Genomic DNA, 15,717 nt, shown 5'->3' with positions numbered 1-15,717 from the left:
TTTGATGTATTTTTGTATTCGATTTGCCAGAAATTTGAGAATTTTTGCATCTATGTTCATTAGAGACACTGGTCTGAATTTTTCTTTCTTTGATGTGTCTTTGCCTAGTTTTGTAATCGGGTGATAGTGACCTCAGAGAAAAAGAGGGAGCACTTCCAAACTCACTCTGTTTCCTGAAATAATTGTAGAGTATTGGTATTAGTTCTTCTTTAAAGGTCATTTAGAACTTAGCTGTGTATCCATCTGGTCCTGGGCTTTTCTTGGTTGGTAGGCTTCTGATGGCTTCTTCTATTTTTTCACTTGAAATTGATTTGTTTAAAATTGTGTATATCACCCTGATTTAATTTAGGAAAATCATTTGACTCTAGAAATTTGTCGATGCCTTTGATATTTTCTATTTTATTGGAGAACAAGTTTCCAAAATAATTTTTAATTATCTTCTGTATTTCTGTAGTGTCTGTTGTGATATTCCCTTTCTTATCATGTATGTTAGTAACTCAGTAGCATGGTTAAGAGTTTGTCAATTTTATTTATTTTTTCGAAGAACCAACTGTTTGCTTTTTCAATTTTTTCAATTGTTTCTTTTGTTTCAATTTCATTGATTTCAGCTCTGATTTTTAATTATTCCCTGTCTTCTACTGCTTTGGGTGTTAATTTGTTTTTTTCTAAGACTTTGAATGTTAAGTCATTTATTTATTGTTTTTCTTCTTTTAAGGAATTAACTCCTTGCAATGAACTTTCCTCTTAGAACTGTCTTCATAGTATTCCAGAGATGTTGATATGTTGTTTCTGTGTTCTCATTCACCTCTAAGAATTTTTAAATCTCCTCCGTGATGACTTTTGCAACCCATTGTTCATTCAAGAACATATTATTCAGTCTCCAGGTGTTGGAGTAGCTTTTATTTTTTTATTTTATCATTGATTTCTAATTTCATTCCATTATGATCTGATAAAATATGCAGGGTAGTAGTTCTACTTTTTTATATTTGCTAAGAGTTGCTTTGTGGCATAATATATGGTCTATTTTAGAAGAAGGATTTATGTGCTATGAGAAGAAAGTGTATTCATTCATTGAAGGGTGAAACATTCTATATATGTCAGTTAAGTCTAAGTTATTGATTATATTATTGAATTCTTTAGTTTCTTTTTTCATGATCTATCCAGTGATGAAAATGGTGTGTTAAAGTCACCCAGAATTATTGTGTTGTGGTGTATTTGACTCTTGAACTTGAGAAGAGGTTGTCTGATAAATGTAGACACTCCATTGTTTGGAGCATATAAATTTATTATTGTTATGTCTTGTTGATGAATGTTTCCCTTAAGCAGTATGAAATATTGTTCTTTATTCCTTTTGATTAACTTTGGCTTGAAATCTACTTTATTTGATATGAGTATAGAAACCCCTGCTTGCTTCTGTAGTCCATGTGAGTGGTATGATTTTTCCCAAACTTTCACCTTCAGTCTGTGGATATCTTTCCCTATGAGTTGAGTCTCTTGGAGATGGTATATTGTTGGGGGTTTTTAATCCAATCTGCCAGTATATGTCTTTTGATTGGTGAGTTTAGGCCATTAGCATTCAGGATTATTATTCAGACATGATTTGTTTTCCAGGTATTTTTGGTATTTAACTTAACTTGGTTTCTCCTTTGATTAGTTTTTCCTTTACGTAATACCTCTCCCTTTGCTGATTTTTATTGTTGTTTTTCAATTCCTCTTCATGGAATATTTATCAAGGATGTTCTGCAGTTCAGGCTTTTAAGTTGTAAATTCTTAATGTTTGTTTATCATGGAAGGTTTTGATTTTATCATCAAATCTTAAGTTTAAGTTTTCTGAATATAAGATTCTTGGTTGGCATCCATTTTCTTTCAGAGTTTGATATGTACTGTCCTAGGATCTTCTAGCTTTCAGGGTCTGGATTGTAAAATCTGTACATACTCTAATTGGTTTCCCCCATTTGTAACCTGATTCCTTTCTCTCATGGCTTTTAATATTCTCTCCTTATTTTGTCATCGGTGGGGTGTCCAGTCAGGTAGGGGAAGCCAAAATTTTCATTATAATATGACTTGGTGTGGATGTGTTGTAATTTTTTACATTCGGCATCCTGTGAGGCTCTTGAATTTGGTTTTCCAATTCATTCTTCATGTTTGGAAATATTTCTGATATTATTTCATTGAATAGATTGCTCATTCCTTTGGTTTGGAACTCTATGCCTTCCTCTATCCCATTAACTCTTAAATTTGTTTTTTTACATATTTCTTGAATGTTCTGCTCATGGTTTCTTACCATTTTCACTGTGTTCTTTTCAAGATTATATATTTTGTCTTCATTGTCCTATCTTCAAAGTGGTCTAATCTATTTGTGATGTTTTCAATTGAACTTAATTTGTCATTTCCTTCATTTCAAGGATTTCTGGTTTTTTTTTTAAAGAACCTTTACCTCCCTATGAAGCAATCTTTTGCTTCCTGTATTTGCTTATGTATCTCTTTGTCAAAATGATCTTTTGCTGCCTATATTTTCTCTCTTATATCATCTCTTAATTCACAGAACATTTTAATTATGTATATCTTGAACTCCTTCTCTGTAATTTATTCTGCTGTGCTGGCCATGGATTCTAATAATGTGGTATCTTGATTTTTGGGGGGCACTTTCTTCCCTTGTCTTTTCATATTGCTTGGGTGTCTTCCCTTCTAGCACTGTGGATCCAAGGCATTATTGTTTTTGCCCTATAGGCTTATAGTACCCCTGTAGGGTTCCAATACCTCTCCTTTGAGGTGAAGGACAATGTTTACAGATCCCAATATAAATAATATCCACCCTAAAGACAAATGTTTGCTATTAAGACATTTACAGTTTGTTCACAATATACAGAAATGGTGAATTCAATTATTATCTATAATATACTCAGTAGGTTTATAAAAGGGTTTACAATTTCTGATGGTGGACAAAGAACTGGGGTTGAGGTATAAGATGATATGCTGAGGAGGTAGGAGGTGAGGCTATAGAGTTATTATATCTTAGGAGGTATAAGAGAAATCTAAAGAGGAAGATTAGTAGCAGGAGTAGAAGAGGAATTAATTTTGGGTAGACAAGTGGGAAGAGAATAGAGTACTTAAAACAAACACACATATATATTAAGAAAAATAAAAAATATTAAAATAGTAGAATTGGTGGAAAAAAGAAAAAATAAATACAATAAAACTGTAATATACTATTTAGACCTCCCAATCCTCAAAATCCTAATTCATGCAAAGTACTTGGTTTCACATATGTTGGGGATGGGCAGGGGGCAGAAGAATAGAGAGGAGAGGGAAAAATATCTTGAAGGGAGAAAGAGGATTGTTTTGGTTGGAGGTCAGTATCTTTCCTGCTTCCCTTCTCATCCAATAGGAGGGGTTGTCTGTTAACTGGTATCTCAGCCCTCAGGATGGTGAAAGTAACCAGGGTGTCACTGTGCCAGGGTAACAGCTGCTGGGGAGAGGGGGGAATTAGAAACTGGGTACCTGTCCAGCCAGAGTTCCAAACTGGGAGTTGTCCCTACTAAAGATGGTGATGAAGGTGACCCAAGATGTAGGTGCCTGCTTTCAGTGGTGAGGTGTCCAGTCAGGTAGGGGGACACAAGCAATGGCACTGGATGATGAATTCAGAGACAGCTCTGTGGCGTGCAGTGTGTGGCTGTCACTGACTTCTGAGCTTGTGTGAAGTTCCCAGGTGTAGACAGGCTACAGCGTCTAGGGAAATATCTGTACTGCTGCAGAGGACCAAGATGGTAGCCCCACATTGGTAGAGGAGGGTCCAGACGGAAGTGGTGTCCGGAGTTCCTGTGTGTGGGAGCTGCCGGGTGTCCTGCATGGGAGCAGCATCTGTGATGTCTGCCCAGGTGGGTGGCTGAAAGTGCAGGTGCTGCCGTCGATGGTCTTGCTTTAGTACCCAGTGGTCCTGCGTGGGCAAGTAGTTGGGAGACCTACTCTGACACTGAGGCCTTGAGCCACGTAGGGCATAGCAATGTCCTGCGTGGAGCAGGAATATCACTTGCAGAGAAGCAGTATTCTCACTCCTTGAGTCCCAGGTCACGGAGCAACACAAGAATACTGCTCCCTCTGGCCTGCCATCTTTAATTCTCCCAAATACTTTTTATCTATCATAATCTTTGTCTTCTGATTACATGCAGGAGCTGCACACAGATATTTGTCCACCAGTAATATCCCAGCCAGAGACTGTTAGAATCTTGCCCTGTCTTCTTTTGGATTGATCAACAAAGTACTTTTTTGTTGTTGTTGTTACAATCTAAGGTCAGAGGAACCCTAGGTGGTTGCTGCTGACATCTAGTGGCATAATTTTTAAAAAGCCAAATGCATTTGAAAAGAAGAGGAATATACATCAACATCTCTCTATATATACATACATACATGTAATTTTTTTCATGGTTGTACCTGCAAAGCCTAGTAGACATCCTACATTACAAATTATTTGTTCCAGTCCAGACCACTTTTTCTTCAAGGACAGATTCCCCTTTGTGCTAACACTGCAAATCTGAAGAAATGAAAATATATCTGCTAAAGCCAATTTTGTCAAGTTTATTAGTCTTTACTAGGAATCACCAGTTCCCTAGAAGCTCAAATTCCCAAACACTCTGCCCTAACCCCAATAAACCTGATTGCATCTCAACATTTCAAATAACCATAACCCTATTTTTGTTTCTTCACCTAGGATTTAGATACCTTTAAAATCCTTGTCTGGAGAGGCTCCACTGTAGAGCTAGGAGTAGGTCCTTTCAGACCCCATATCCACACACAGACATGCACATTCAAAAGAGCCATACAATTCCTCCACATGAGATGCAACTACTGCCAAAGACTTAAAAGCAGCTGCCAGGGACTGCCTTAATGGTTTCTAACCATCCACATGAATGGTGATATGCCTAAGAATGTGAAAGAGATTGGAATCTGTGTGAAAATAATGAGGAGAGCAGAGATAACTTCCACCAGTATGCAAGGGGGTTCTGGGTCCTGTGTGTGGCATGCACATATGCACTTGGGGTATGTTGAGAACAAGCAGCAGACTCTCCAGCACTGGATGGACTTCCAGTCCAGTGAGAGCCCTGTGAACACTGCAGGTAAATACTGAATTGATAAATGAATATGTAAGTGAATGAGCTGGCAATTCTAACTTGTGTTTTGTTATTGATTCTGATGGAAAATATGAGTTAGCTGGTACTCTTATAAGGAAATGATTTGTTCTTAGGCAAAAGTGACTTTGCTGAAGAGCTAAGGTGAAAATTTTTCTCCAATGACATGTGCAAAGTGGCACAAAGCCAACAGGTGATAGAATTAGGCCATCTCCCCTTGGTGAAAAGAATGTCCCTACAACAGCTTTAGAAGTTAGTGGATTTAAATTTAGATTTTACTCTCTTTGAAAATAAGCAGTAGAGTGAGTTCTCAAGGTAGTCCTACTTAACACAAAATATAGCTAAATCCTGACTCCCATAGTACAAAAGAAACCTTTAGCCTTTTAAATATTCCTTCAGTAGAAATCCTGGAGATTTAAGGATTCAAAGAGAGCACTCATTCAAAATGTGTCTACTTTACTCACAAGTGGGAGCAAAAGTGAATAGCAGAAAGATAATTTTTATAATCATATTAAAGAAAAAATAAACCATGTCTGTGTGTGCACCTTTATATAAAATTATATGTGCACATGTATGTACTCACATAAGAACACAACCATATATGCCAATCAATGACATTGACAGGTATTATATCTAAGGTCTGTACTGAGTCAACGAAGACTAAGGGAGAGAGGCATATATGATGGGGACCCCAGAAGCCAATTCTTAAGGTCAATCTCTAAGGTTATGTAGGCTGTGGAGTATGGCAGAAAAAAAATGAGGGTGTTTTTAGGACAAAGACACAAAGATTTAGAGTACAGAGTAACAGAAACAAATAACATAAGAAACTGGTGGGAAATTGATGAATGAACTTGAATATTAGCAGGAGCTATTCTAAATAACGCTGTGGTTCATAGTCCTGGGAGCTTTTTTCATGTTTAAACACATCCAGTATCCCACAGAAACTAATCCTCAAGGAGTCAGAAAGCCCAGGTACTTCTACACATGACAAGATCCATAAAAATCACCAAAGCCAAATTCTTAGAACTATTATACTAACTCTTCTCATGGAAATTCTCCCTTAAGAACTGTGTTTAATCACTTCTCCATGAAAGTATTCAATGACCAGTTCTCCAATTTGCAGTAGGAGTGTGCTTTCCCTGATGCTACACTCTTTGTGTAAAGCTCTGTGCGTGTCGGACATGGAATCTAATTCAGGCATTGGCAAACTACATCTCATGATTCATCACAAGCCATAGAAACGTTTGACTCATTTCAATTCACAGCTGTTCACTTATCAATCGACCTGCAACTTTTCATGTCATTTCCATTGTTGTTTTTATAATAGGCAAGTGATATATAATTTGTAGTAAGTTCCTAAAATGTTCAACCTATTTAACCTTTTAAATCTCAACATAAAGTACATCTACAAAATTTTCTACATCAAATAATAAACCAAGATAAAACCAACCTGTAAAAAATGTATTAGTAACTTATTTCTTACTGTTCTTGAACATAAGTAGAACTATACACCACTCTTATGATCCAGTTCATTTTCATTTCTCAAAATGTGTTTTTCACTAAGTCTTGATATTAACCTATCACACATCAAAATGTTGTTAAATCCTTAATATGACATTTTAATTTTCTTATAGAAAAAGTTAAATACATGTTAGAATAAAATCCACCATCTCTGGAGAATAAAAACAATTACAGAAATGTAATTTTCTCAGGTGAAATTCAATATTTTCAGGAATAAAAACCTATAAAAGTTGAACAGAATATGTCTCTTTCTCTCCCCTTGCCCACACACATCATTGTCTCGCTAGGTATATAAGAAGGACATTTTAACCTGATTAATTAAAGTTGCCTCTATCTTTGGATGACAAAATTAAGAACAATTTGATTAATAGATACCATTAACTTCACTTAATAAGACATTACATGAAAAGTTATGTAAATACCCTTTTAATTGAATGTGGAATTTGCAGGTTCCACACACACACACACACACACACACACACACACACACACACACAGTGCCTGTGAGTCCCACAGACTTCTCTGGACTCCACCGCCAGAATTAATCCTACACAAAATGAGTGTGTTAGTCATCATCCTACACAAAATGAGTGTTTTCATGTACAGCTTAGGGAAAGAAAAAAAAAGCTGAACAGTAGTATTTATCTAAAAATAGCACCTTCACTATAAACTTAAACTTCCACTATTAAAAGACTTAAATTTAAATGCAAGCATCTCATCTGAGATAGCAGAGTGTCCACCATTAGCACCATCTTATTAACAGGAAAATTTTAAGATGGAAACACCTCTCACTGAGTGAAGCTAATGGACAAACCTAGAGAGATAATAACGTGAACTCACTTCCCCCACCCCAAGCTGCTCGTCCACAGCCTGCTCTTAGCCTGACACAAATGCACAGACATCCTAAATAAGAATCTCTTGGGGAGTTTTAGCTTGGAAAAGCACTTGAACTTTGGTACTACACAAATGCTTCTTTTATTCTCACAGTGGAAAGAAGCAAATTTGTTACTCTGGGTACACAGATGCTAGAAATTCTATCATGTTAATGGAAATTCCCTCCCTCCTCATCCTAACTCTTCCTCTACTATGTGCATCTCAAAATAAGTTGATCCATACCTGAAATAAATCAAATGACTGCCTAATAACTATTAGTATTCAACTATCTCTAAGAAAAGAAAAAGTTCACACGAATGCATTGTGAGTCTGCCCTCCCCTACTTCCTTATTTTCGTTCCAGAGAATATGGGTCCAAGATGCTCCTCGGTGGCTGCTCCTCATTCATGAGCTTCTCTTCTCTACCAACTCCTCCCCAGCAAGCACTTTCACACCAACTGTCTCCCTACACCTGGATCACATAGCTGAGCTCCAGCTTCTTCTCATATCACACATTAGTGTTTGTGATCTCATCCCTCTTTGGGGAATCACAGACCTACGCAACAGGCAACACTTAACTCATTTCATTAATTATATAAAAGACTATAGTTTGAATTAACATTTTCGTGCCAATGAAACTTGGGAAAAGTGACTACAATTTTTATAAATCCCCTTAAAAGAAGAGAAACTGTTTTCTCAAGGGGTTTACATCTCCTTTGAAGAATTCATTGAAAGCCAAAAATAAGTAGAAATGCTCCAATATGTAGTTCAATTTAACAGTTGATTTTTTTTTGTTCAACTGCAAATCAAAGTTCAGAAAGAAATTTTGTCCTGATGTCAATGAAATTCCAAATTCAATCTTGGTTTCAATACTCATTCGGGGAAAATTCAACCATTAATTATAAACAAAGTTCAGTCAATACCAATTAAAATGCAACCATATAATAGATTTCAATTAATAAATATGTTCCAATATACAGAGTGACATCGTAGCTGTAACAAACAGGTAGTACTCAATAGATGCATCTAGTTCCCTTCACAATTCTAACCTGTCTGAAACTTTTCTATAAAAATTTCTTTTGAGCTAGAAGCTTTGTTGGTAAACATGCATATATTGCTTATCTGCATCTGTGCTCACACTTTGTTTACATGTATATGTCATTAGAATATTTGCATGAGTTTTCATATTCTTAGGACAACATATGTAAATAAATCAGATAGCAATTTGAAAATTTAGCAACTAAAGATGCAATCTGTTAAGCATAATCAGGCATGCTATTCAACAACTGCACGATATAACTCAATCTTCCAGAGAAAATACGTGGTTTGTACCAGATTATCTTCATAAAACTTCAAATTTTCTAGGAATCTGCATCAATTTTTGGCATACTCAGAAAAATACGTAAAGCCATCAGACTAATGCTTAATAGAGGAGAAACTCTCATTACTCTACCTCGACAAGAATCTTTCTCTTACTGCATATCATTTGTAAATATGATATGCCAATTGGGAGTTATTTCCAAATGAAGAGAATGCAATCTTCTTGTCAAGATCCTATTCATATATTAACATAAATGAAAAAGCAGTCTCAAAAAATTAACCATTATCCATAATGTTTTCATAAACTATTATATATTTTAAAAATTTATTGTTCACTTCATGAATATGGTGGTCATCATAAACCCTTCCCTCTACTTTTCAGTGCATGATTTACTTTTTTGATGAATCACGCAATGTTGAAAACCAGAGCAATCCAAGAAATAGACTGAAAAACGTATGAATTCAAAATAAGCATTACTACCTTGGTCTGATTTTTCATAAAAGACAGGAGATCTCCTGCCAGGTAACACCATTTCTTTGAGTTCTGTGGGCAAAAAGAGAGGAGATTAATAAAAATAACCTTTCTTTTTACTTTTTAAAGGCTTCTTAAAGAAGATTCATTAGTAATAAAGGTCAGAGAAGAAAATCATTTAACAAAATATTCAGCTCCATTCAGTAAGTGCCTCAAGAACCACTTGTTTTAAATGCCAAATAACTTCCCCAAAGGTCCTCTCTCTCCTGTAGCTGAGAACATGGGTGACTTCGACAGACACCCAGTCTGTTTTCTTTGCTTCTCTTTTCTTTTCTCACATGGGAATGAGATTTGCACTTGAACAAGGAAAGGCATTAGCTTCCATCATTTCAAAAAACAAGATGTAAGCCATGTTGGGACTGAACATTTACCAGGAATACAACAGACTGAAATGGAATTTGCAATTATCTAAACTTCTTTCCTCCCTCTCCTAGTGAGTATGGGCTTTAAAATATTCATGAAATTTTGGGTCTTTCCACAAAAGTGATAAGATGAGATATTGTGGGATGACTCTGTAAATAATTGCAGATTACCCTCCTTATGAGATGCAATTTCAAAGCTTTTCAGTGCTGCTACGAGGAGGAAAGTACTTTACAGAAGTCAGAAGTTATGAAAATATATCTTATCCCCTCCCTTAGCATATAACAATCTTGAGGAGTATCCCATAAAAGATTTTATTGCATCATTATCTGAATGTTCAGATTGGAGGATAAGAAATTCAAGTCTGAGCAGTAGTTTTCCAGAAAGGGCTGTCGCATAGATAAGGGATGAATCTAAAATTCCTACTCAAGAAACTTATTTGACGGAAGGAATGTTAACAGTTAACAACACTGATTAATTGGCCACAGCAGTTGTTATATGAATCATCTTATTACTGCAATCACAACAACATCGTAGCAGCTGTGTGATCTTGGGCAACTAAATGAAACTCACGGAAAACTTCATTGTTCCTATGTAATATGGGAATAATTCTTCCTTCTCCACAGGGCTGATATAAAAGTTAAGTGAGATAAACACATACAAAGGACATCCATCACACCAAGCTAAGGGTTAGCCGGTATTATTATCAGCATCATTTTTGCTATTATTTGCACAGTTCTCCTTTAAAAAAAAAGAAAAGAATTTCACTGCCCCATTGACAATCAATGCCTAGTGAGCCACACAGCAGAATGATTAAATCACATCACACAGGACATTGCCTGATTTTTTTTCTATTTATTAATCCGACTCTGTGATGCAGGTCGGTAAAAAAGATTGAAGAGTATTTCAGAAGATTATTAGCAAGCTGTCAACTGCTGCACTGCAGTGGCTCCTCTTGATTTTGCTTAGGATTTTACTTGGAAGAAGCCCTTCAAGACATTGTGATGGACTTCAAGAGTCACTTAAAGCATCATCGGGCCCTTGTCTACTCTGTGAATACTCAGTTCCATTCAGAAAAGACCTCGTAAGCTCGTACTACAAGTCAGGGCCTGTGACACACTTAAGAGACATCACAATCAAAAAAAAAAAAAAGAGAGAGAGAGAGAGAGAGAGAGATTCTCAAGGAGGGCAGTTTCACAGACAATTATTCCAAGTAATTGGTTAAAAAAAAAGCCATCATTAACATAAAATGTGCTGAATTAGCAGAAAGTCTTGAAACAGTGTTCTGCACAAAATTACAGAGGGACAGGAATAATAAAAGAGAATCTTTGAAACACTAATCAGAAAGCTGAACTGCTAGACATAGCTAACAGTCCTGTGAAGTCTCAGAAAGTTTTATAAAACAGAAGAATCTTGAAAGACTGAGTCTGCTGTGGTGCTATAGTTTGGATGTTGAATGTCCCCTAAAGGTCTATGGGCTACAGGCTTGGTCCCCAGGGTGGTGCTATTGCGAGGTGGTGGGCCGTTAGTAGATAAGGCCTAAGTTCCTTAGATTACTGAGGACATGCCCCCAAAGGAGACTGGGAGAACCCACCCTTTCCTCTTCCTCTGTGCTTCCTGGATCAGGAGGAAAACAATTTGTTCCACCGTATGCTCTAGGCATGATGGGCTCCCCTTGTCAGAGGCCCAAAGTCATGGGGCCATTTGATCTTGGACTTCAACCTCCAGAACCATGAGCCCAGGCAAATCTTCCCTCCTCATGAGTTAATTATCTCACATATTTTGTTAGGATAACAGGAAGCTGAATAACACAGGCACAATTTTCCACGGAGATGGAATAACACATACAAAGAGCTAATAGTATTAAAAAATATGGAGATGATCAATATGAGACCTCTTACTCCCCACTGTGTGTCTTCTCAACTTCTCCTAAATTGTCAGAGAATGTCAAAGAAGAGGAACATCGGTTACAGCATCGGAATGAAAACGGACAACACATAGAGGTATTTCTAGTAGATATATTCCCAATAGGAATAGACTAAGAAATACTGTTTTAAACATTTATACTGTGTATTTTGAAAAAGGGCAACATATAGGATTAGAAAGGAAACTAGGAAGCAACTTTGATTCACACCAACAACAGTCCCTAATTCTGGGTTGGGCATCAAGTAGACCAAAGTCTGCGTAACATCTGTTGTGGATTAAATTATATCCCCCAAAAGCATATACTGAAGTCTTACCCTGGTACTTCTGAATGTAGCCTTATTTGGAAATGGAATTTTGCAGATACAATTAAGGTTTTAAATTAAGGTGAAGTTATATTAGCATTGAATGAACCCTTAGTCCAATATGACTGGTGTCCTTATAAGAAAAGATGAGAACACAGAGTCAGGTGAAGCAAAGACACACATGAGGAGAACATCATGTGAGCAGGCAGGCAGAGACCAGAACGCTGCACCTACAACCAAGGAGCTGCAAGCACAGCCAGCAAGCTAAAAGGAAAGCATGAACCAGATTCTCCCAAAAGCCTTCACAGAGACTACAACCCTCTCATACCTTGATTCTAGACATACAGTCTCTAGAAATGTGAGAAAGCAAATTTTTATTGTTCCAAGTCACTCAGTTTGTGGTACTTTGTTACAGCAGCCATAGGAAACTTATACATCATTTCAGCCAACAACCATCAGGCCTCTACCTAGACTCTGATCATTGAGAAATGAAAGAAAACATTTACAGTTCTTTTGATTCACTGTTAGAAATAAGAAAGCACCCCAAGAAATCAAACACATCCTCAAGTGTTTGAGTGGGCAAGGCAAACCTTTACTTCTGCCAGAAGGGCTTGCTCCCGAACCTGGCTAGCAAGACACTCTGCCTGTTTGTATATCTAAGGCAGAGCTCCTTTTGGCCTGATTGGACTCAAGGGTACCATCTATGCAATTGGCTAATTTTAGAATTAGGGTGGGCAAAAGGGAAGGGCTACAATTAAAATGACTACAATTGGATCAAATTAAGGCTGAATACTACATTTTGAAAATGCACCACCAGACTTTCTATTTCTTACACTCACCAAGCACATTCTCAGTTCAGTCAGTGGACATCCAGCTGCACATGGACAATTAGCTAGAGTCTGCCAGAAGCAGAAGCCAATAGCCAGTGAAGAGGGATTTCCCCTCCACTACCACCCTCCCCCCACAAAGCCCCTCTTTCCCAGCTAGTTAATTTTGTATTCTGATGTCTCTGGAATATGGGAGCAGGGTAAAAAGGGGAGGGTGGGGAAAGAGGAGATCAATGGAGAAGAAAAGGGTTTACTTTCTGGTCACTGAGCCAAGAAGGCTCACTCTCTGGGGCTGGTGAGTCCAAAGCTGCTTCTCTCCCTATGGGTGCCATTTCAGGTTCTTCAGTAATCCCCTTCTCCACTCACTGGGCCCCTTTCATCTGGAATGTTCTTGATGTGGGTCTCACTTTACCACAGTATCCACAGCCCCAAGAGACACCCACAGCTTCTAGCTCCTGAGACCACTTCAGCTGCTGCTGAGTCTTAAGGGAAGGAGCAAAACAGCTTCATGACAGCTCTCAAGGCTACATGTCTTCCAGAAAAACGGTCCCTGGAAGAACAGGCTCACTGCAGTTCAGCATCTCTACTGCTCTAGCATGAGGGCTTCTCCATAGCTCATCTCTTGGACCCTTGGCACTTAGGTTCATCAGAAACCACGGTACTTTACTGCCTCACCACAGGCTCCACTAGCGCCCCAAACTTGAGGAGAATCTCTTAACCTCTTCACTGAGTCTCCTTGAAGCACCTCTCTCTATCCCTCAAGGGGGAAGACACCACCCTCTCTCCTTGTTAATATCACCAGGACCCTCTGAGTTCATTTAAAATAAACCTTCCTGTGATGGTCTAATCTCCCAACTCTTTAGATTAGGAATATAAGAGTTATCTAACCAGTTCTCATCTTTGTTCTCGGGAACTTCTACAAGGTGATCTATCTTATAAATCATGTGAGTATCTGATAGCTATTGCTTTACAAGGTCCAAATTTAACAATTTTAGTTTTTTACAATTTGAGCTTTAAGAGAACTATAGGGGACGCAGCTAAAAATAACATGTCTACTGGATATAACCCCTCCCCCTTAGTTTCCTGAACATTCCATGTTCTTTTCAATATTACCCTTTGTACTCAGTCAAGCATAGTACCTAGTAGCTTCTATGTCTTTCTATCTCAGTTTCATTCTCTTTGTTTATTCCTTCCAGTTGTGATTCAGTTCTGAATTTTTGGTGCCTTCCAAATTTACCAGCCTGTCAAGGTTTTAATGCCAACTTCTCCATGAAGTGATCCCCAGGCACTGTGGACTCTTGATTTTACCATTCTCTGACCTCATTTAGCAATTATGGTCTATGTTTATAATCTGCATTGCTCTTGTTGTCCCCTATCTACATTTTAGCTTCCTCTTAGGGTGGTTTATCTTATGTCTCTCATCTCCTTCAGTGCTTAATTCAACAATCAGCAAATAGGAAGAAGGTCCTTAATAAGTACACCATCAATTTCTATATATTAAATGTCTATCCATGTAGATAAAACAAAGCTGACTGATATGGCATAAATATCTTATCACATCCTATGATAAAAATTACATGGTAATTCTTTACCATTGCCCTATGATTTTAAAGAACATTTGAATACATGTTCTCTAAATATAAGAAGGGGATAAGACATCATAAGACAGGGATGCTATTACTTGGAAATATATCCTAACGGAATATTGATGATTCTCTGTGTTAGACCACACATTTCCACTATAGATAGCATTTACTTCCAAGAGGATCGGAATTATTATTAAAGAGAGGAACTAAGAAAGAGCACTAGATTTTGACACATGGAAAGAACTCTGGATCGATAGCAAAACCAGTCTTCGATATCAGGCTTTTCTTAGAAAACAGTTTTTAAATTAAGGTTAAGCTTCCATGAAGATATTAGAAGTTAGAGAAGTGGATCGTGGAGTTTTTCAATGCTAACAGCAGACAGCAGACAGAGTAAGATGCTCTATGGAAAACCACCTTGAACTCAAGACCTTTGCAACTGTATGGACCAAAGGTAGGGGATTAAAGACTTCATTTTAAGCCTGTGGCACTATTGAGAGGTGGTAAAACCTTTAAGAGGCGTGGCCTAGTGGGAGGAAGTTAGGTCACTAAGAACATTGTAATCCTGGCCCCTTCCTGTCTCCCTCTTTGCTTCTCCACCACCATAATATGATAGACAATTCACCACATGACCCCACCACAATGTACTATCTCACCACAGACTCAAAGAGCAAGAGGGCTAAGTGACCATGGACCAAAACTTCTGAAACTGTGTAAACCTTTCCTTTTTTAAATTTTATTTTTTTATTAGAGCTTCATGATTATACATAGTAGTTGGGTTCATCCTGACAGACTTATACCTGCATGGAAATTGATTTCAGTTCATGATTCTCCCTGTTTCTTCCTCCTTTTCCCTTCCATCCTCCCCACTTTCTACTTGTAGATTACCTCAGGTATTTTGACACAGTGCTAACACAAGGTGTGTGGGAAAGAGGAAGAGCAACAGAAGAGGAAGAGAATATAAAGTCCTCATTTCCATTCTAATTTGAATCCCCCCCAAGAAAGTGGCATGGAGATAACAGGAGTGTTTGGACTGGCAAACTAGTTTATAGGGCACAGACTGGAGAACAGTCAGGATTCCCAGAGAAAAAGCATCATTGAGGACTGACACAACATGGAGAAGTCAGAAGGATGAGAAGGAGGAAGTGTGAAGAGATGAACCCAGATAGAATCCTAATATCCCCAGAGCCAGTGGGAGGTGTCCATGGGAGGTGAAGTCCTCAAGAGCCCTGAGCAGGGGACATGGACGTACCGAGTGGCTTGGTCCCACTGACTTCCTTCCTCCTAAATGAGGCCCATTACCCCCCCAAATCACTAGACCACAAAGGGAAAAGCAGAGAAATGGGGA

The 15,717-nt window shown here is 37.8% G+C and overlaps 1 protein-coding gene across 7 annotated transcripts in view; it reads right to left on the bottom strand.

The window, feature by feature from the left end:
• The window catches only part of Inpp4b (inositol polyphosphate-4-phosphatase type II B), a 750,819-nt gene that overhangs the window by 590,131 nt on the left and 144,971 nt on the right, over positions 1 to 15,717 (bottom strand). For 6 of the 7 annotated variants that reach the window (XM_021727898.3, XM_040293274.2, XM_021727894.3 and 3 more), the window contains one exon: positions 9,321 to 9,383. The exons of the other annotated variant lie outside the window; for it this stretch is intronic. The gene's annotated coding sequence lies outside the window, so the exon portion shown is untranslated. The remainder of the gene's footprint in view (positions 1 to 9,320; positions 9,384 to 15,717) is intronic. 7 annotated transcript variants of the gene reach the window in all.

The sequence above is a fragment of the Ictidomys tridecemlineatus genome, chromosome 9 (genome assembly GCF_052094955.1).
Source record: "Ictidomys tridecemlineatus isolate mIctTri1 chromosome 9, mIctTri1.hap1, whole genome shotgun sequence".
NCBI classification, from domain to species: domain Eukaryota; kingdom Metazoa; phylum Chordata; class Mammalia; order Rodentia; family Sciuridae; genus Ictidomys; species Ictidomys tridecemlineatus.
The sequence above is the reverse complement of the archived record's forward strand: the minus strand, read 5'-3'. Positions and strand labels throughout refer to the sequence as shown.